The 21,950-nt window shown below is 36.4% G+C and overlaps 1 long non-coding RNA gene across 1 annotated transcript; it reads left to right on the top strand.

The window, feature by feature from the left end:
• The first annotated feature begins 12,513 nt into the window (after positions 1 to 12,513).
• On the top strand, positions 12,514 to 19,853 carry LOC128133206 (uncharacterized). The gene is made up of 2 exons (XR_008231575.1): positions 12,514 to 12,702; positions 19,442 to 19,853. It is a non-coding gene; the product is annotated as an uncharacterized LOC128133206 (long non-coding RNA).
• Positions 19,854 to 21,950: the final 2,097 nt, after the last annotated feature.

Below are 21,950 nucleotides of genomic sequence, written 5' to 3'. Positions count from 1 at the left end.
CTATGATTATTTGCCTTAGTCAGCAGTCCTCACTGTTGAGGCATATATTATTCCCTGATGTCTCCTACTTTCTTTAATAATCAAATTCAGTATTTTGATAAAAATAGCAATTAAGGGAAAACTACCTCTTACCACAATACACTGAAACAGTCTTGGTAGAAGGCTGCTTTATTTAAAGAAAATATAGGATTTTCTGGAAAGAACACTGAAGCAACGAAAACACTTAAACTACTACTTATTAAAGTTATTTGACTAAATGACACTAAATACTTATGAACTCACCAGCATTTGTAAAAATGCTGATACTCGCTTTTCAAATAACTTGTAATCTCAGGTCAGCAATTAGACAGGTACATCCCCGGAGCTGCTGATGAAGATGGCTTAAGTACCTTGCTGCACTTTATATATTTTGTTGCTTGTATTACTTTGATACTATGTAATGTAACTATGTAAAATTATTACTATTAAGGCAATGTTTTGTTGTACTTTGATTACTATATGCATGTGTTGTGATACTTGACATGACGTCATCCACCCCAGAACGTTTCCGCCGTTCCGGTTTTGGGGTGTGACACCCTAGGAGGCTAGATCTACGATTTGGAGCTTCGGGGTAGCTTAAAAATGTCTGAATGAGAAATGGACTGAAGGGACTCGACGAGTTGCATGGTCAACTCGACGTTTCAGGTGAAGATTGGCCGTTTTTGGTTCTACATGGACTTGGCGAGTCAGTGAGATGACTCGACGAGTTAGTTAGGGTTTTCCTGACATTTGGACACCGCATGGACTCGACGAGTTTTCTGGAAACTCGACGACTCAACTAGGGTTTTCATGATTTCTCGAGTTCTGAAGGAACTCGATGAGTCAGTGGGCTGCACTCAACGAGTTGGGTCAACATGACCTTGACCGTTGACTTTGACATTAACCAACGGTTGACCAGTTTGATTTATAGGATATTTTGGTAAAATGGGAAATTTATGGAAGTGGATCACTAGTGGATGTGGGTGATTGAGTTTGGAGTTGTATTTGGAGAGTTGACATTATCATCTCGAGCTACATGTGAGGTGAGTTGTCCTCACTATACTAACAGGGTCGAAGGCACCAATGCCGATCCTTTTTGGATTTGTATTCGGGTTTATTGCATGTTGATACGTTAGTGAGCTGTTAGGTAGATATCCTGGTATATAGGATGATGCTATGCTAGTGACCTGTTAGGTCGGTATCTTGGTAAATAGGATGATGCTATGCTAGTGACATGTTAGTTCGGTATCCTGGTAAATAGGATGATGCTATGTTAGTGACCCGTTAGGTTGGTATCCTGGTATATAGGATGATGCTATGATTGGTGATCTGTTAGATCACTTTGATTGTTATATATGATAGCGTATGATATTTATGTGCACATGATTGTTTGATTGGGGGTTGGGTTGAGGCGGACCTGCTTTGTGCTGAAGGTCAACATACCCAGGGCGGACCGGATAGACTGTAGACCTGGTTAGGGCGTACTAGTCAGGCCAAAGTCCCGACCAGTGGTCCGGATATGCTGAAGGCCCTGAGAGGTGGTCCATACGTGCCGATGGCTTGGAGAGCGGTCCATATAGATTGATGTCCCTGCGAGGCGGTTCAGTCAGGCTGATGGCTCATTATGCATGCTATTTGTTTATGTGATATTGATATGGTTTGTATGGCTTTGGTGTTTTAGGGGAACTCACTAATATTTGGGCTTATAGTTTATGATTATGTTTCAGGTGATGATCGCGGGAAGGCGAAGGCATGATCGTGCACCTCCATATGTTTTTATGATTTGATTTTGGGATACTTTGACATAAAACCATTTTGAAAACAAATTTGTAATAACTATTGTTTTTTGAATGATTTAAAAAGTTTTAATTTGGCATGATTTTTATGGGTGTTACATTCTCCCTTAAGTTTATTATAGCGAAACAATTTTCAAACATTGCAATTTGCAAATTGAAAAGTTTGTTCCCCTACAAACAGTATTGTCAACATGCAATACTAGCATAACATTTATGCTCCCACTGGCTCTGACATGTACCCAAAAATTAACTGAACTTCTAGAAAACAATACTCTTGACTTTCTTACTGAAGTACAAATTTCTGTTACGTGATGCTTCAATAAGTCTCCAACTAGACTTCTTAAGCTTATACACTTTCATTGGATAACATATGTGTGTGTTTAAACCTTCTTATAACTATAAGTCTTTGAAAGTTTAAACAATTCCTTACAATTCCTCACAATTTTAAATATGAAGAGGGATGTCGTAATCATATTGTGAATTTGAGAATGCAATTAACACAATCAATATCCACAGTGATCTTTATTAGATCCTTTAAAATCTACTAGCGAAAGTGTTTCCTCATAATCATTCTCATGAGTTAGAGCGGCTTTTCCACCTAGATTTTATAGTGCATATGTTCTCATCCATGTGAATCTATCATTTCCAACCTACAATCACAAGACAAGTTTTAGGACAAAACAAAATTCAAATTTAGCATCCCTTTTAGCGACTGAACTTCGCTTATTCTAGAGCGGCTTTTCCACCTAGATTTTACGTGTTGTTAAGCAGCTCACCAATATTGATCAATGTACTTTCACTGACCAACATGCTTTGCTTTTGCATTTAAATGAAAAAACATAAAACCTATAAGTATTGCCAACTCAACTGGAAGGTACACAAAAATAAGAATGTCTCAGTCAAACACGACTGGTTATCAACCTCAGGTCGCATGCTAGTAATAACTAAAAGGTTTATTATCGGTTGACTATTGAAACTCTCAAGATCAATACGGCTCCCACTGACTTCTTGAGATATGAGTTTTCTCTCAAAAAACATTCCTTTGATGAGCTATAACAAATATTCAAAAGTTTGCGTGGATTCTCGACAAGAAAGAATTGGTCTCATTTTTATCTTTTTGTTTTCAATTAACGAAAAACATCAAAAACTCCACTTCTAAAATGTTCTAGAGCAAGAAAACATTTTTTACTCCACATATTTCTAGGTGTTTTCAACTTTCTTAGTTTGAAATGAGTTTCTAGATACGATTTGTAGTAACTAAAGCATGAATCTAAATCTTGATTGGAAAGGAAGTATAATTCATCTCTTGACTGAGCCATTTCAAAAACATCTGATTCCTCTTCTTAGCTATATAATTGCACTAAGATGTTCTTAGAAGAACAATTGTGATATAGTTCCACAATCATTAAGATGACCATAAAACATGATGCTAAAGTATTCTCCTTTCCTTTCAGATTGGAGAAACTTTTATCTTTCTGCCTAATAGATTCTTCTATTCATTATGTTATTCTTTGAAAACCTTTTCAAAAGTAGTAGAATTATGTTCAATCTTATGAACAAAAACATATTTACTGAAAGATCAGAAAATCATGAGAATAAAGTTATCATCCGTTGTGGTGGATCTGGAAAGTCCATATTAATTTGTACTAGATTATTAGTCCTTCACTTAAATCACATAAACATGTGATCAATGAATTAGTTATAACTTTCTAATGAACAAGATTCTCATACACTATACAATGCGAATTGTACAACACCAAGTATCTATCCAATTAGTGATGGGATTTCTTTTCACTTGGTCAATTATGACAATACCACAAGCAATATCACAAGAATCAAATCCATAGTTAACATTGCTAATATTAGAAACATAGACACTTTCACAAATTCCATTGCAAGGAAATAAGAATAAGGCAACTAGATAAACCAAAATTTCACTTTTATTAGAAATAAACGAAAAGTTGGAACTTGGCCTTAGAATACATAAAATGAAAAAGCTATGTTTCTAGACATCTCCTAAGAGTAATAGCAATCTATTAAATTATCCTAACTCCTAACTAGTAGCTCTAAATTCTGATCATCGAACCATGTGACTGAAGTCCATCTCTCACACTGCTTAAGCTTCATTCTTTCTCTTAGATCTTGAAATAACATCAAAATGTGATCATCACATAATGTATTAAGACAGTATAAATAGGAAATTTATTAAAACAATGGAGTCAGATAATGGATGTACCTGAAGTCTAGTCACACAACTTGACTTCACTATCTGTGAGATCTCTCAGGTATTTTGGGTAGCTTTGCAACTAATGTCCCTTCAATTAGAAATATAAACATATGGACTCTTTGGGATTAACACATGGAACTATCTCAGAACTAGTCTTTCCTTTACCATATGATCAAATTGTTTGACCTCGACCGACCCTTTTCCTTTAAGGAGAGAAATCATTTTTGGACCACCATTGTTAACATTGTCAATGTCCATCGAAATCCATAGTTAACATTGCTAATATTAGAAACATAGACACTTTCACAAATTCCATTGCAAGGAAATAAGAATAAGGCAACTAGATAAACCAAAATTTCACTTTTATTGGAAATAAACGAAAAGTTGGAACTTGGCCTTAGAATGCATAAAATGAAAAAGCTATGTTTCTAGACATCTCTTAAGAGTAATAGCAATCTATTAAATTATCCTAACTCCTAAGTAGTAGCTCTAAATTCTGATCATCGAACCATGTGACTGAAGTCCATCTCTCACACTGCTTAAGCTTCATTCTTTCTCTTAGATCTTGAAATAACATCAAAATGTGATCATCACATAATGTATTAAGACATTATAAATAGGAAATTTGTTAAAACAATGGAGTCAGATAATGGATGTACCTGAAGTCTAGTCACACAACTTGACTTCACTATCTGTGAGATCTCTCAGGTATTTTGGGTAGCTTTGCAACTAATGTCCCTTCAATTAGAAATATAAACATATGGACTCTTTGGGATTAACACATGGAACTATCTCAGAACTAGTCTTTCCTTTACCATATGATCAAATTGTTTGACCTCGACCGACCCTTTTCCTTTAGGGAGAGAAATCATTTTTGGACCACCATTGTTAACATTGTCAATGTCCATCGAAAATTTGGAATTAGACCCTTTAAGCACCTTTGCTTCAGATGTGCTCTTAAGCATTTCTGCTTCAGCAACAATCAAAATTTGAGTCAGATCAATTAGGGTCACGTCGATGTTCATCATACGAAAGTTCTCAATAAACTGTTCGTATGACTTCGGAAGCGAAAGAAGACCCAAAACAATGGCCCGCTCCCTTGGGAAAACGACACCCGTTCTATCCAACTTGTCAATGTAGGATTTCATTTCCAGAACATGCGCACACACACATAATTTCCATCTTGATGCCTACATGTCTACATATCTATTTCCAATTAATTTACTAATCATAATATACTAACAGATCATATACATCTCTCTCTCTCCCTCTCTCTTTCCTAATACCATTTGTAGATATTTTAGGTTATAAGGGCAACCCAAAAGGACCTTTTCTAATAATTCAAGATTATAGTAATTTAGTTATTGAATTAGACACCTAATCCAATAGATTGTTCGTCCTAGTATGATGTTGTGCTCTATTGGATGTCGTATCACCATGAAGTCTATGAGGGTGGTCTTTCGCCTTGCCTTGTTATGGCTTGTTAATGTGAACGATAGGTGGTGGACATAGGTTGGTCCCCATGAAACCTGTTAGTCGTCCCGTTGCAGGTTTGAGGTCCTCGTTCCATCTTTCTGGAAGAATGCGAAAACATTGTTCGTAAAGAATATCTGCAGAGCTGCCTGTATCGACGTATACTCGGTCAATCATGGTGTTCTGTATTGAGCCTTGGATGACTAGTGGTTCGTCCCCTCTCCACCCAAGGGAAAGTGGGTTTATGATTGAGAAAGATAAGCCATGAATTCCCCTCATAACGTGGTCGATGTCATCGCTGCTCTCTGGCTCCCTCTTTTAGCATGTATTGCTATGATCTCTCGAGGATGATCGACTATTTTTCCTTTATCTTTGGGGTTGTCTATCTTAAACTTGGCGCGTAGACTCCATATGATCTCTACTATGTCTCTCTTCAATTGGTTCTCTTTTATCTTTCACTTCAGCAAAGAGTAGTGGATGTTGTCATGGGGTCTGCTCTTATGGTAATCACAGTAACACGCTCTTGCGCTTGTGTGTTTTTACTGTTGGTCTGTTTGTGCCGGTATATACGTCTGGTCGTCTCCCCCCTCTTATCTTCTCTATGGAATGATCTGAATGTCCCCAATGGGCGTCTCCCCCACGCTTGATACCTATTCTCACTATGGCTCTCTTGATGGAAGCGAGGTTTGTGGTGTTGTGCGTTCGAGGTCGCCATAGCGTTTAGGTACGTTGTCTTCGATGCCTGTCCTTCCTCATACGTAGATAACATTCTAATTTTTCTTTCAACTCGGCTCGTGTTTGAGGTTTCTTTCCCATGAGCTTCTAAGACAGGGCCTGGGAGGAGTCCCCATGTGAAAGCTCCTACTATTAGCCCTTCTTCGTGTCGTGGAACATCCAAGGTGGCGTTGGTGAACCTGGTAAATTATTTTTTGACCATATCCCCTCTTTTTGTTTACATCTGATGATGGAATGTGAGTCTCCTTTGTATTTTCGAAGTTGCATGAAGTTTTTAAAGAAGAGATACTTCAGCTGGCCGAAGTTGTATATGCTTCCTGGCCGGAGTGTTTTGAACCATGTGCATGTGTTCCCATCCAGCGCCGTTGGGAAATATGTGCACCAAAATTACTCATCTAGTTTGAGTGATGTCATGGTCCATTCGTACATGTCATATGGCTATTTGGATTGGTAGTACTGTTGTAAGTTTTCAGGTTAGGTAGTTTTGTTGTGTTTGGGATTTTGTAATCCAATAATTCTTTTGCGACAGGGGAAGTAAGATTACAAGATAGACAGTCTTGGTTTGGGATTTGGAGGGTGTAGCTAGTGTTGGGTCGTTACAAGGATAGATATGGTTGCATGATCATGTCGTTATATGCTGAAAGGTTTGTTTATGTGGGACTGTAAAAAGGTTTGTGGAGGAAAAGGGAAGATGGTTGATGTGTTTATTAGGAGTGGAAGAGGTTGCTCATATGGGGGATGGAGTAGGGATGTCAACGTAAATGGGTTCTGGTTGGTTAATTGGGGTGGTATTTTTGGTCTGTTGGTGATGTTGATTGTCGACGGAGTCATGGTGCTGAACGACATAATTGGTTGTTGATGAGCGTTTGGTAAGAAACTTGGCGGCATCGTCGTCGTAAACGGGAGTGTTGGTCGCCATATTTCTCTTATCGGTGTACTAAGCCTTGTTGGACCACTGGTGTATTTCCTGTGACTATTTCATTTTGATTAACCTTCGTTGCAGGGGTGAGAACCTGCTCCAGTGGTCTCATCAGTCTTATCAGACTTCTTGGTGTTTCACTGGTTTTGTTGGTGGTTTCGTTCGTCATCTTGAAAACTTGGTGATGTGTGGTTCTTTGTGTCTGTTCTCACACATAGGATGACGCCAAATTATGCGACCTAGATCTCTGGTTACCTCCTTGGGGGTATCTTCTGCTCCATGATGATTTGAGATCACAACTGAAAGAGAACCATTAACCGTTATCCGGGAGGAGGTCCCGGGAAAACGCTCTGACGGTCAAGTTAGTGGGGTGTCTGAGAGAGTGTGGTAGGATGTGAGAATAATGACTTGCCCTTTGGGGTGGCAGAGGAGACCCCTTATACTAAGGTCTCCTGCTAGTCCGTACGTAAGACAAGGGCGTCAGAACCGATAGGATAGGGCGCACTGATTAGTTAATGGTGCTCCACGTCGTGTCAGAGCTAACGATTGGCTCTGGTGGTAAAGCTCTGAGCTTACTCTTTATCGTTTGGATCCATTGGGTTTGTCATGGAGAGGAATGTATTCGTTGTGGGGCTTTGTTACTGCGCGAGCGTCTTCTGTTGGGCAGACGCACGCGGGCCCGAGGTTCTCCCAAGGTGGCCCTGGTTGGAAGAGCCCCCAGTCATATGTCCTTCATGGCAGCGCTCCTGGAGCGCTAGGTGCAATCTTTGGTGCATATCAGGGGATATTCTATCAAAAGAAAATTATTGTCAAAGTAATCACGTACCAGTAAGTCGTGTGTGGCGTGATGATGTGGATTGACGACCACTATTGAATGCGAAATATTCAAACTTTCTTCATCGTGAATGTGTTGTACAACGTTGAAGAAGGTCGAGATGAATTCTCCATCATCATCCGAGTCAAAATTCTTAATGAAATCTATAAATATGTTTTTTTTAAAGAAAGTTTAAAAGAGAATGGTTTTAATGTTAAGGGTTGTAAAATTGTTGTGTTATATAGGTATTGTTTTTTTTTAAAGAAAGTGTAAAAGAGAATGGTTTGAATAAACAATTACATTTTTTACCTTTGAAACCTTTTCATCGGCTAAACTCTCCCTATTCGTCGGCTGCATCACGACCCATCACGAACACACTCGACCACGAATGGTCGGGGTAGTGTGCACGGGTGTTTTCCCTGACCATGTAGATTATGAGTCGATTCGTGTAATGTATACCATACGACCTTAATGTACTAATAAAATATAAGAGATAATATGTTTTAGCGTACAGAACATACAAATTAGAAGTATTTCAAAGGGTTTTTTTTTTCATTAAAAAACTAAAAGAAAAAAACTTATTATATCTAACACTCAACAAAGAAATGTTTTTTTTGTTTGCTTTTAATAATTTTCTTTATATAATTAAGTGGAAATGTATAAAATGTACATGATTATTGAAAAAGTTTATAAAAAACTTTTGTTAACTCAAAATTTTTTAAAATCCCCATTAGTTTTTTCAAATAAATTAATGTGAAAACACTCTAATTAATGTTTTAGTTGTTGTTAATTTAGAAAGATAAAATTGTAAAAATGGTCCCTGTGGTATGTAATTTTTTGGGATTTTAGTCCAAACCATAACTTTTTTGGATTGGTGGTCCTTTTGAGGTAGTTTGTTTGTGCTTTTGGTCCTTCAGTAAACTGAAAAGACTAAATCCCTTATTATATTTATTTTCCATTTTTTCCTATAAGTATTTATATATAAAAATAAAAATAGGGGCCCATATACTCTCTCTCTCTCTCTCTCTCTCTCTCTCTCTCTCTCTAGGGAAAACCCAAACAGAAAACGGAGGTTGTTACGCTCTGTTCTAGCCATGTTTTTTCCTTTTTTCTCGATGACAAGCAAGCCAAACAACCACCGATACTTGTTGTTGTTGCCTCCCTCCTCTTTTTTTCACTTCTCTGGACTTGGAGGACTCCTCTTCACCACCGATCATCCATAACGCCGACTTATAAACCCACCAAATTTCCGTAGGTAAAAAACACCAGTTCTTACCAACATCCTCGTCTGCTTCCCCTCTCTCTCATCTAATTTATTTATAGAGGTAAAATCACATAGAACATTGGCACATAAATCACCGGGAATAGGAGAATGGAGGTTTGATTTTGGGTGACTGTATCGAGAAATTAATCACTTTGGCAACCAAGATAAAGAACATGGAAGAAGACGGATACTCCTCTCATCATCATCGACCATCGATCACATGCTTCTGCTCTAAAGTATCTTCTCCACTTTTAGGATTGTCAGACACCTAATCGTTCTCATCGTTTCCCATCTAATCATCCTCAATCCAAGAGTTTTTGGAAGAAGCTGGATAACCCCCTCTTTTTTTCTCAAAAGAATCTCCATGGGTCGTTGGTTTAGCGGCTTCGTTGATTAGGGATTCACTTGTCACTTTTTCAAAAGGTACCAATTTGTTCCCAATTGAGTGGAATTGGAAGATCTGATGTTGGAAATAGTTTATAATAACCTCGATGGATAATTGAGTTTGCAACATTCTAATTTGAATCCAAACTTTCTCCTTCAAGATGGAGTAACAGTTGGTAATAGAGATAGAGATTCTTCTTCTGATTCAGTAGTTGCAGTGCAGATGATTGTACCCAATCTGCTCCAGTTGAAAGTGAGTTAGTCTCCAAACATCGACCTAAGAACCATGTAATCTGTTGTTTACTTTATTTTCCCTTTCATCATTTTTGTTTCCTTTTGCATTTTATATTCTTATGAGATCATCTTATATAAGAAAAGATGTATGTATGTTTCTTGATTGTGGGGTGGCTTAAACACAGTGATGATGATGATATTGCGAAGGCAACAAGAAGATGGTAATGTGTTAGAAGGTGCTTGTGATATGAGTGTTGGAGGGGGTAGAGGAGATGGTTTTGTCGTGTCTCTGGAGAGAGAGAGAGAGAGAGAGAGAGAGAGAGAGAGAGAGAGAGAGAGAGAGAGAGAGAGAGATGTGAGCCCAAATTAATTATTTATTTTCTTTTTCATTTAAATTAAATAGAAAAACATAAAAAATATATCATAAGGGCATTACAGTCATTTCAATTTTACGAGGAACCAAATCTACGTACAAACATGGCCAAAAGGACCACGAAGCCAAAAAGTCAGGGTTTTGACTAAAACCTCAAAAAAATGTATACCATAAGGACCATTTTTGCAGTTTTGTCATTTAGAAAAGTCAAACAAAAACTAATCATATAATCAGCCGAAAATTAATTATATTTTGTTCACTTTTTTCTTATATAAGAAAAATAAATTATACTTTGTTCTTATTTTATTTTTTATGTTTCGGTTCGAGGAGGTTTAGACTATAAATAATGTTGTGAAATTCATAATTTCTTCGTACAAATTTCATTTCTGACGTTCTTTATATCTTTGATTTTGTATCGACGAATACTACAACTTTCATCTAGATTCCGTCGGCTAATCCTCATTCTATTTCAATTTTACAAATTTGTACAGATTTCGCCGTGTTCGACCAAGTTTCGTTCATATATTTCGCATATGAGTTTCATTCTTGACTGTCTTTGTATCAAAGAATTTGTGTTTACGAGATCTTTAACTCTCGTTTATATTGTTTTGGCTGACAATCGGTTGATTTTAATTTCGATTTCTGTGTTGCACATTGTTGTACTGTGTCACGCTTAAAACTTCAAAAAATTATAACTATTTCATACAAAAGTTAGATTTAGACGTTTTTTATATGCATGGTTTGTTTTTATTAACGTCTAGTTCAACTTTCCTCTATATCATTTTGGTTGAAAAACAACCTATTTTCGGGTCACTTTTTATGACGCACATGTCTTTTCGGGTTTAACGCGAAATTCATATAAATTATAATTTTCTCATGCTAAGTCAGATTTGGATATTTTTTTATATCCATGGGATCATCATCATGACTACTACAACTCTTGTTTATACTATTATTTATCCTAAATAATATTTTATTTTTAATGTATATTTTATCGTTTAAGCTATGGGATTGACTCGTACGAAATGACCTATAAGTTGAAATTGTAGCCCAATATATCTTTTTTTTGGCTACTTTTTGTAAATAAGTAGAAGATTAAACTAAATTTGGATTTAGTTTAATACTATATCTTTGTTTGAATGAGAAGTTGAATACTTAACTTATTGGTTAAGGTGTTAGTTTTTTTTTTAAAAAATAACTATTTCTGACCATTTATTGTTGCGTCGCGCAACACACACGTAACAGTTGGCCTTTCACAGTTGTTTGTTTTTAAGAAGACTTCTGACTTAAAACTCTTACGCGTGTGTTGCGTGACACAACACTTGACCCTCTGCTTCAAACATCTTCACACCTTACTTTAACTTATTGCAGTAGTCTGCATAAGATAAACAACAAACAAACTTTTTATTACATATTGCAGCCGTTTGGTCCCCTCTATAGAGGGTTGAAGAGGTGGTCTGTAGACTTTAAACATTTTAGCTTTGAAAAAATCAATGACACCTAAGTTGACAAAATAATATTTTTTCAAGACTCTTGATACCACTAAATACACCAGTTTAGTTTATGTATACGACAATTTAGCAAATAACAAAAATATGGGGTAATATAATCTCACAAAAATATCACCCACAAACAATAGATACCGAAGCATGGTCAAACAGAAAACTCCTATATCAAGGACAACAAACAACTCAAACTTTTATCAAGTCATCTCAAAGTTAAAGATGATCAGGCCCGTCCTAAAGGGTGGGCAATAGAGACGACCGTCCAGGGCCCATCTTTTAAAGAGGCCCAAATTTTTATGGAAATTGTTATATTTAGAAGATAGTACAAATAATTTTCTTTTAATTATTGAGTTATTATAAAAAACTTAATGAAATTTCTGTATTTTAAAGACCCATTTTTTTCTCTCGTCCTTGGCCCAAAATATGTTTGGAACGACACTGAAGATGATTCAAATTTCATCGAGTTGAACTTAACATTATCTAGTTCTAGTACAAAACATGAGTCCCAAAATATGTTTGAAACGACACTGAAGATGATTCAAATTTCATCGAGTTGAACTTAACATTATCTAGATCTAGTACAAAACATGAGTTCAATACGTATAATGAATCATGCTCAACTATATATAAGTTCAACTCTAATCCTCATCGATCTCTTTGAGCATTATGTATGTTTCAAAGTTTGTGCCGGGTTTAAACAAAACGTACTTTATCTAACATATTTTTCATAATTTTGAGCCATTCATGCTCTTGAATCGAGGATGGTTTATAACCACAACTTTTGTGGATATTTCAAGCTATATAGTTGAGTTTTTCTGAAAACCTTAAAAAACCAAGCTAAAGCCTGAATGAACAAAGGGTCATCAAGCTATTGAATCAAATTTGAGTTAGCATAACATCATCAAATTCTGTGGAGCTTCTTTCCAAGGCTATGCATGCTGAAGAACTACAGTACGTAGGGTAGGTGTTTTTCAAATCTTCATTTCCAATATGTAAGTTCTAAAGTTAGGTTTTGCAAAACAAATAAAGTAACAATTTACATTTTGGATTCATCTAATTTGCTACTACAGTGAAACAAAAACAGTAAGCTAGTAGCCTGGCAACATACCAAAACCAAGATGACCCTTCAATACTCGATCATATTCAGCTCCAAACTTCAATTCCACCTCTTGTGCTTTCTTGTCTCGAGCATCTTTGACATTATCATACTCTAATTGTGCCTTCTTCCACATATCATGAGCTTCCATAATCTGTTTCAAATGCCTTTTAACCCTTTCCTTCAATGGCTCTAACGATTCTTCTAAAGCATTCAACTCATTTTGCAAAGGCTCTTTTCCAAACTTGAGCCTGTCAACCATGTCTAGCCTCTTTCGGGCCCACGAGAGATCAAATCCAAACTTCTCGAATTCTTCAAAATCTTCTTGAAAACCGGTTATCTTCTCCTCCACTAGTTCATCCACGGATGTTTCCATGAAACTTTTGATGCCCAGATGAAGTTCTTTCAAAATGTTCAACCAAATAGGCTTTGCACGAATTTGAACCCCTTGAAATGTGTTGGGGTACTGCTTCTCAACAGCCTGTAGCAGCTCTTTTGCCTCTGGTCCCACAACATTCCCCCGCCACATTCCTTCATTTCCATGAGGATCATCAACTGAATCTGTCTTTCTCCTTTTACTTGAATTGTCGATGGGATCAGGTTCTGGATCTTCCGTTTTAACATGATCCAACTTTATTTTCACTCGACGAGTTGATCTTACAGCGTCATTAGTGGATCGATTATCATCTTTGTTGGCCATTGTCATATAACGCCTGGGTCTTGCCTAGATGGGTTCTTTTTGCTGGCTTCTGTGGATGTATTATCGACTGAAATATATGGCCGAAAAGGACGGACTTAGAATATGCCGGCGGCTGGAGGGAGAGGAGGTGATAATGGCGGACAGCCGGTCTCCGGCGTGGAGAGCAAGCTTTAAGAGCACAATGGACAACGAGGGAAAGTCGGGGAGACTGTAAAGACTGAGGGATGGCGACAAGCGATACAAGTGGGTCACAATGACTTTAATCCGCTGGACTTTGTGTCAAAAATGGCAAAAATACAGGGAAAAAGGAATACGTATAGACTCTTTTAGACTTTTAGCAGAGAGAAAACTCTAAGCCAAAATGGTATTCTTGCCATTTTTGACTCCACGCCAAAGGTGTGGTGATACCGGTATAGCCGAAGTAAAAGCAGATGAGTGAGAGTGAAGCCTGACTAGGTGCCATTTCAGGTATATATAGCCTTGTTGATTATCAAAATTTTGTTGGGCTATAAGTATTTGATATATATATTCTCATTTTAGATGAATAGAATGTATTTATATATAATTATAATATAATACATACAATTCTATAAAATTTTATATAAGGTTTAATAAAAGATTACAAAAACTAATTTATAATATTTATTTTATTTTTTTATTGGAAATTGAACACCAAATCTATTGACAAATAGACAATTCATATGATTTAATTTTCGATTAAACTTTTGAGAGGATACTCTTATTTAGTTCTAGTTTTATACATTTATCTTTTTTAATCTATTCACCTAATTTATTAAATCTATATAACAAAAAATACAAGTTATGTTTGATATATGATATCTTCTAGTTTCTATTTATTTTTGTAAAACATGTTAAACCTCTTGTATCTAATTCGTTATGTAATATTTATAAAATTATAGAGTGCTAATAGCACTTAACAATATCAATATATTACAACTCAGAAGTCCATAATTCATAATAGTTCTTTTGGATAAATTTTTAAAAAACTTCCTATTAGAAATGCTCTAAGAATGTTTTTTGAAATGTTAATTATTTAAAATATACATATAAAATGAAAGGTTTTTTTTTGACATATCAATTAGACAAAACTACAAAAATGATTTATGTTGTATGCATTTTTTTTTTTGGGTTTTTGGTCAAAACCATAATTTTTTTGGATTAATGGTCATTTTTAGCTAGTTTTATCTTGTAATTAGTCCTTGTTAGACTTGAACAGATCAATCTGCTCTTTTAATTTGTTTTTTTTTCATTTTCTTAAACATTTTTTCGTATATTTATGGATTAAAAATTTCGGAGAATGGTTTATTCTTGAAGATTGTTGTTTTTCACCAACCAAATTTTCCTCCTAAGTTCTTTTAACAAAAGCCCTTCTATCTATTTATAAATAATTAGGATCGTACTCGATTCCAAAAATCTAACAAATATCAGAAGTATGGGAGGCGAAAGCATATAGAGGAAGTTCAAGCTCGCTTTAGGCCTAAATACATGCCTTTACGTCCTTAAAATTGTCGACAACAATGAATCAACGACGTTGTCATCTTTACACTCTCGTAAGAGTTCAGATATTCATCACCAAATACCCACACAACACCATTTGTGTTGCCCTGCCAAGTTACGGGCCGAGTTTCACCCTTTGCCGGAATACTGATGCCCAGAGAAGTTAGATGCGAAACAATATCATGATAGTGTAACGTCCCAAAAATCAAGGATAAAAATTTCATTTTTTTTTATAATCAAAACACAGATGTAACTTGATCCATACATTTAAAAGCATTTCTAAGTAAAACAATTATCAGAGTTAATTCCCAAAATCACATATTACAGAAAACACGGGTGTATGCGCTGCGTTCAAGCTGGACCCTTCCCTTTCGAATCGAAAGTACCTGAAAACATACAACATAAACTGTAAGCACAAAGCTTAGTGAGTTCCCCAAATACCACATACCACACATACCAATCGAGCTATAAATAACATTCATATCATCGAACCATACTTATCATACATATATCACAATCAATAAAGGTGTTATGTGTTATCCATAGTGTTGTCATTATGTCCTGAGTCGCCTCGTGGTCTTCCTTGCCAGGCCGGGGGACAAAACTCTGGGTCTTACAAACAAGTGTCAGGAGCCACCTCCTGGTCTTCCGTGCAAGCATCACAAAGACAACTAGCATACAATTTACAACTACTTAACTAATAATTGCCAGAGCTCAGACTCTGGTCTTGCGTACAGAATGTCAGGAGCCACCTCCTAGTCTTTCATACAAAATGCCAAGGGTTATCCTAGGGTCTTCCTACAAAACATAACCAAATGGGTCAGCAGTGGTGCCTTCGAACCATAGAACAGTGAGGAGACTCACCTCAAATGTTGAAGCTCACTGCAAGAAATCCCTAGTTGATGCCCTGACGACACCTCCGATCAATCAGATCAAAATAACACCCAATTAGAAATTGGGTTCCATTCTAAGGCTCACTATCCATACTTGGGGTAAAATTACCATTTTACCCTGACCCAACATGAACCGAAACTGAGGCCCAAATCCAAAGATCCACAAAGGACCATTAATGGCTCAATTTCCAAATTGGTCCCAACCCCATAATTTCCTTAGTTACAATTCAGATTACCTCAAGCACCCCTTAGGACAAACTTGGTCAAAGACAAAAGTCAAAAAGTCAATATCAATAATCCATGTTGACCCAACACGCCGGGTTGTCCCCTCAACATGCCGTGTTTCTCCATCAACTTTGAATCAGGAAAAACCAAGCCAACACGCCGTATTGACCAACAAAATCACCGAGTTTGACCAAGACCCAACAACTTAATACACTAAGCTGCCTTCATCGAATCTAATAGCTCGAAAGATCAGATCTCGACAAAAATGAGATCTAGAAGGGTAAAGTTTCCAACTTTACCCTTAGGAACCACCGAAATGGGTCTAAACCCAAACCTAGACTTAAAAGAGTGAGAGCTTAACCATTAAGCACTTAATCTTCAAAGACAAAGCCCCAAAATGCAGATCTGACACCCTAGAGCTGGAAGACCACATAAAGTTGCCAACTTTACATTCATGCATGCCTAGGAGGAGATCAAATGCTCAAGAAGGGATTAATAAAGGACTTAATGAATGCATGAAGCCCTTAAATCCATAAAGTTGGCACCTTTATGCCAAAAGAGTCCATGAAAACCCCATATCTAAAAGAATAAGGATTTGGGACGTCCTAATCCTAACATCCATCTAACCCATGGCTAAAACATAACAATTTAACCCAAAAGAGAGATCTAAGCATCTAGCAATCAAGATAAGAACTTGACACCTCAAACTCCTTGCAAAATAGGGAGTGGTTCTGGATCCAAGACTTCCTTCTCCAACCTTAGAAACTTCAATATCTTCTAACTTCTTCACAATGCACAAATAAACACCAAACTTTCTTCCAAGGCTCAAATGCTTGACAACGGAGCCTACAACTCGTTTTAGGGTTTTGATAATAATGGAGGCCGATAAGGAGGCCATCCGAAGGGTCTTAAGACCTTTAAATAGGGTGCAAGACCCTAAAAATTAGGGTTTCCTTCCTAACTGCCAATACATCGTGTTGAGGCACCTCAACACGCCGTGTTGGTTCATTTAATCTTCACGATTTTTCCATCCTAGACACGCCGTGTTGGGTCCTCCATCACGCCGTGTCTAACCAAAAAGATGCTTTACTCCCCAACAATTTCTCCTAAAGATTTCGGGCGTTACACATAGCCTCGAGTTTCTCCTTTCACTCAAAAGATATATACATTGAAGCAGATAGTTACAGATTAAGAGAGGGAAAGGTTGATCCATATCACGCCATCTTCTCTTTATAGCAAACATACTTCCTAGTGGTCTTCTTCGGTGATGGATGATGATAGACTTCATCCCCCACCTCATCCCCCCCCCCCCCAAACCCACCAGTGAAAATCCCAATTTATAAGTGGATCGATTCACAACATGTGTATAAAAAAGGAAGATGCAAACAAGTTTGAGTTCCCACTTCTCTGCCATCGAATCATCAACTACCACCAGATGCAAACTTTGATTCAGTTCTCGATCTTGTTTCCACTTCTTTTTTCCTTAGATTTCATTAAAGCCACCACTTTGATTTTCTGGAAACTGGTTTGAGTTTTGTTATTGATTTTGGCTTAGTTTGGTGTAGTTTGATTTAGTTTTCTCTCCATTACCCCTTCCAGCTTGCCCCTGAACCGGTAGTCAGTAAGGAAGAAGATGATGTGGTAGCGGGTGTGATTTTTTGGCTCCTGTGATGATTGGGGTTCTTTCGATTTGGGTTCCTTCATGTATTGGCATGAAGTATTTGGACATGTTACATCGTGTTATAGTTTAAAACCGAGAAAATTGAATGGTAATGTTGAATCATTAAGAAAATGGAGTATATGTAGTTCATCTTCATAATCTGGAGTTCATCAATGGGTGATGGTGTAGGAAGAATGGCGTCTAGGAGAGAGAGAGAGAGAGAGAGAGAGAGAGAGAGAAAGAAAGAAAGAAAGAGAAGGGGTGGGCCCCCTCTTTGTTTGTTTTAACAAGGATATTTAAATAAAATAAAATAAAAAGTGTAAGAAAATGGAAAAAAAATAAAAGAACAAATTAGGCTTTTTGAAGTTTAACTAGGACCAATTCCACAATGAAACTAGGGGAAAATGACCATCAATCCAAAAAAAATCATAGTTTAGACCAAAACTAAAAAAAAATACATACCACAAAAACAATTTTTACAGTTTTGTCTATCAATTAATTAGAATCAACCTCAAAAAATGAGTTTACCATCGAACATAATAGTTTTTTGGATGAATCTTACAACCACGTACATTATATCAAGACATCTCCAATGAGAGTTCAATATTAATATTTAATAATTAACCTTAAAATATGATTTTTACCAATGGACCGAGTTATTTTTTGGGTCAATGATACCAACAAATTTTATTCTAGTAATTTTTTTTAGTTTCATGTATGGTTTATATAATGGATAATGTTAATGTTTCTCTATAAAGAACATCTTGTTATTTCATTTGGTCATCCATTATTTATTTATTTATTGTATTCTACACTTATAAACTTTCAAATTACTTGTTAAAAAGGGGAACACACATATTTTTACCATGTTGCACTAATTAATGGGCTTGAAAGAGTCGATATGGCAAAATTTAGTCTACGTATTATCCAATGTGGCTTACTCCTTTAAATGGTAATAAAAACCTCTCTTGAAGCACCAAATAAAACCAAATCTAGTGCTGGTGATTTTAGTGTTATCAACATATTTTAGCATGGTTATTATTAATATCGAGATATGTTGAGCTCCATTTACTCACCAGACAGGAGGTGTGGGGTGCACACTCGGGGTGATAAATATGAACTTGGGAATACAGAGGTCTGAGGACAGTGCCCCTAGATACAGGTTCCAAGGGGCAGAGGCTCTGGCGGGTTCTAGGGGTATTGCCCCTTGCAGACAATGTTTCGAAAACTGGTTTGAACCAGCCAGTCTGGTTGGACCAGGAACCGCATAAGAGAGCGGTTCAACTAGCTCCAGTTTTATGTCTATTTATGAACTGGAATGTACCTACCAGTTTTTACAAAAATTCGGTTGAACCGATTATATTAAATAAAAACACCTGGAAATGAATGATTTTCAAAATAAACTTTATTTTTTTTCACATATCTTTAGATTTCTTTGAATAAAAACACATGGTAAATGTTATAAAGTTTTTAATGTGTTTGTATTCAACTAAAACTATATTTTGTTTATGTATCATATATTTTTTTTATTTTTTTATGTACGTGGATTGATTTAAAACTTATGGTTATGAGTTTTTAATGTATCTGGATTGATCTTCAACTTGTAGCTTTAACGAACCTATTTCATTAGAATGATCGAAGAACCCGCTTATCTATAGAAAGAGGGAGAGAGAATGAGAAATCACTCGAATGTTAAGGAGAGGAGGATCTTAATGGATCCCTCGTGACTGCCCAGAGGAGAAGAATAGGTAGGGAATTTATGTGTATTTTTAATGTTTGAACTTGTGGGTCTATGTATGTGTAGAAAAATAGGAAAAAGTATGAAAATTATAGAAAGCAGTTGAACCGACGGTCGAATCGGTTAAACCGGGAACCGGTTACCATACCAGTTCAACTAAAAAAACGGTTTTTAAAATATTGCTTGCAGGGTCCAAGGGAAGATTTTATATCAAGAAAAAGTATGTACATGTATTTTTCCCTTCAAAAATAGATTGTGACATCACTGTGATGTAAGAATCAGTTATGTCTATTAACCACCATTAACTACTTTCTTCCCTATATAAGAACATTTTGAATCTTCTAGAAAAGGGTTACATTCTATATACTCAAAATTTGTTCATCAGATTCTCTCTATCTCTTAAAAATGCAAAATAACAAGGTACTTTTTGTGTTTCAGATTTAGAAGTAACATTACTTCCAAATTGTCTCTCTTTGATTATCCCACATCAGATTTCATGATTCCCCATACATAAGGGTCGAAATCATAGAGTTGGAAAGTAATTATAATCACGATCCTATAAATTATGCAAGTGAATATTGATTATTTATGACATCCCCATTTTTACGGACAGAAAAGACTGATTTTGTTTATGCTTAATAAATCAAAGTATCCTTTTAAAAAGATTTACTTTGCGGAATTTGTCCCAAAAATATGATAATAATATTATCAAGACATTTCCAAGAAATGTATTTCTGTTATAAAATTAACAAAGACTTACTACATCTCTTTACACTAATAGTCTATATCTCCTTTGAATCTATTGGCATATACATATATTATCATATCTAATTACCTGTGATACAATAACCTGAATGGGTCAGGTTGGAAAACCTGGTGAGTATATAGGGTTTTCAGCCCATAATATTATAATTTATCTCTTTATATAATTCACACCAAACAGTTAACCCGATTACCCATTCTCGTTACTCTCTTTCTCTCTTTCTATCTCTTTCTCTCTCTCTCTCTCTCTCTCTCTCTCTCTCTCTCTCTCCCTCCCTCCGTCCCTCCCCCCCCCCCTCTCTCTCTCTCCCTCTTTTAAGGGTTCTATCCAAAGTATTACACATTGATAAGGTAACCAAGGAAAAATAGAGTAGTCAAATGAATCCATAATCCATACCTCTCGGTTTGTGTGATTTTATTAACACCTACAGATTGCAAGTCTGCTAGTGTTCCACTGGACTTTCTAGAATAGTCCATGGTCGTCATCAATACTCTGCTTGATGACTGATCTCTGTTGGGCATGGTCTCTTTTCCCTAACTCTTGCATGGTCTCTCACCACTATTCTATCTCTAGTATGGTTTCTCACCATTATTCTATCTTTGGTATGGCTTCTCACCATTATCTCTTTTCTCTTATGGTCTTTCACCGTTATCTCTACTCTTATGGTCCCTAACTGTTATCTCATTTCTCTTATCTCTTTCTACCTACCTTACCCAATACATTATGAGTACGGTAAAATACATATATGATATTTTCGAAAAATCATTATCTCATGCAACACAGATATCTGAAACTCAGATAATAAGCACATAAAGCATTTAGGCAAATTAAATACTTGATATATATGTGTAAGCTGAAGGTAACTGTGCAATAACCTGATATAGGTGGGTGACTCAAAGTTAGGGCATCGCTTCGCCTTAACATGTTAGATATTCCCTTGACGTGACCTAAGTATGATTAATACAGAGTCTTAGTCTAATGATTCCGATGACTAATAATAGTCAAGATCCTCACTAATCTCAATGCTTACATAAAGATATATCAAGTAAGGATCAGTCAGGCAGGACGGTTGAGAGACAGGATCATTTTGGCATATAGCTTTTCTAAAATCCAACAACCAAGCCAACATGACCATTCTAGACACCTCTCTCGTAAGTAGATCAATCAGTATAACAACTTGGAAATTTACTGATTAATCTTATTTATAGGTTTATACAAACGAATCGTGACTATAAATATAAGTTACATTGAAAAGAATAGAGTGTAGTTTAACTTACAGAGATTTTCGATGAAAACTATAATCTAAATGGGCAGAATACTGACTTGGAATCTCCTACTCAAAGGTTACTACTCGGATACTTAGTCAGGGGCATTGTAGGGCTTTGTCGTATGCCGAAAACTAAGGGAAAATGGCTCTATATGGGAGAATATCGAGATAGAAGTTTTAGGGTATGAATGTAAGGAACCTCTACGGGAATGAGCTCTATTTATAGGACATGGAAATACACGTCGGGCAAGATATTGTGTGCGTTGGGCACGTCAGCCTTGTTGGCTCCTCTGGTTGTTTGCCACGTGTCGTGATATTGGTGGTCCACCTCACCACCTTCTAGAACGT

The sequence above is a fragment of the Lactuca sativa genome, chromosome 1, assembly GCF_002870075.4.
Source record: "Lactuca sativa cultivar Salinas chromosome 1, Lsat_Salinas_v11, whole genome shotgun sequence".
Lineage (NCBI taxonomy): Eukaryota > Viridiplantae > Streptophyta > Magnoliopsida > Asterales > Asteraceae > Lactuca > Lactuca sativa.
The sequence above is the reverse complement of the archived record's forward strand: the minus strand, read 5'-3'. Positions and strand labels throughout refer to the sequence as shown.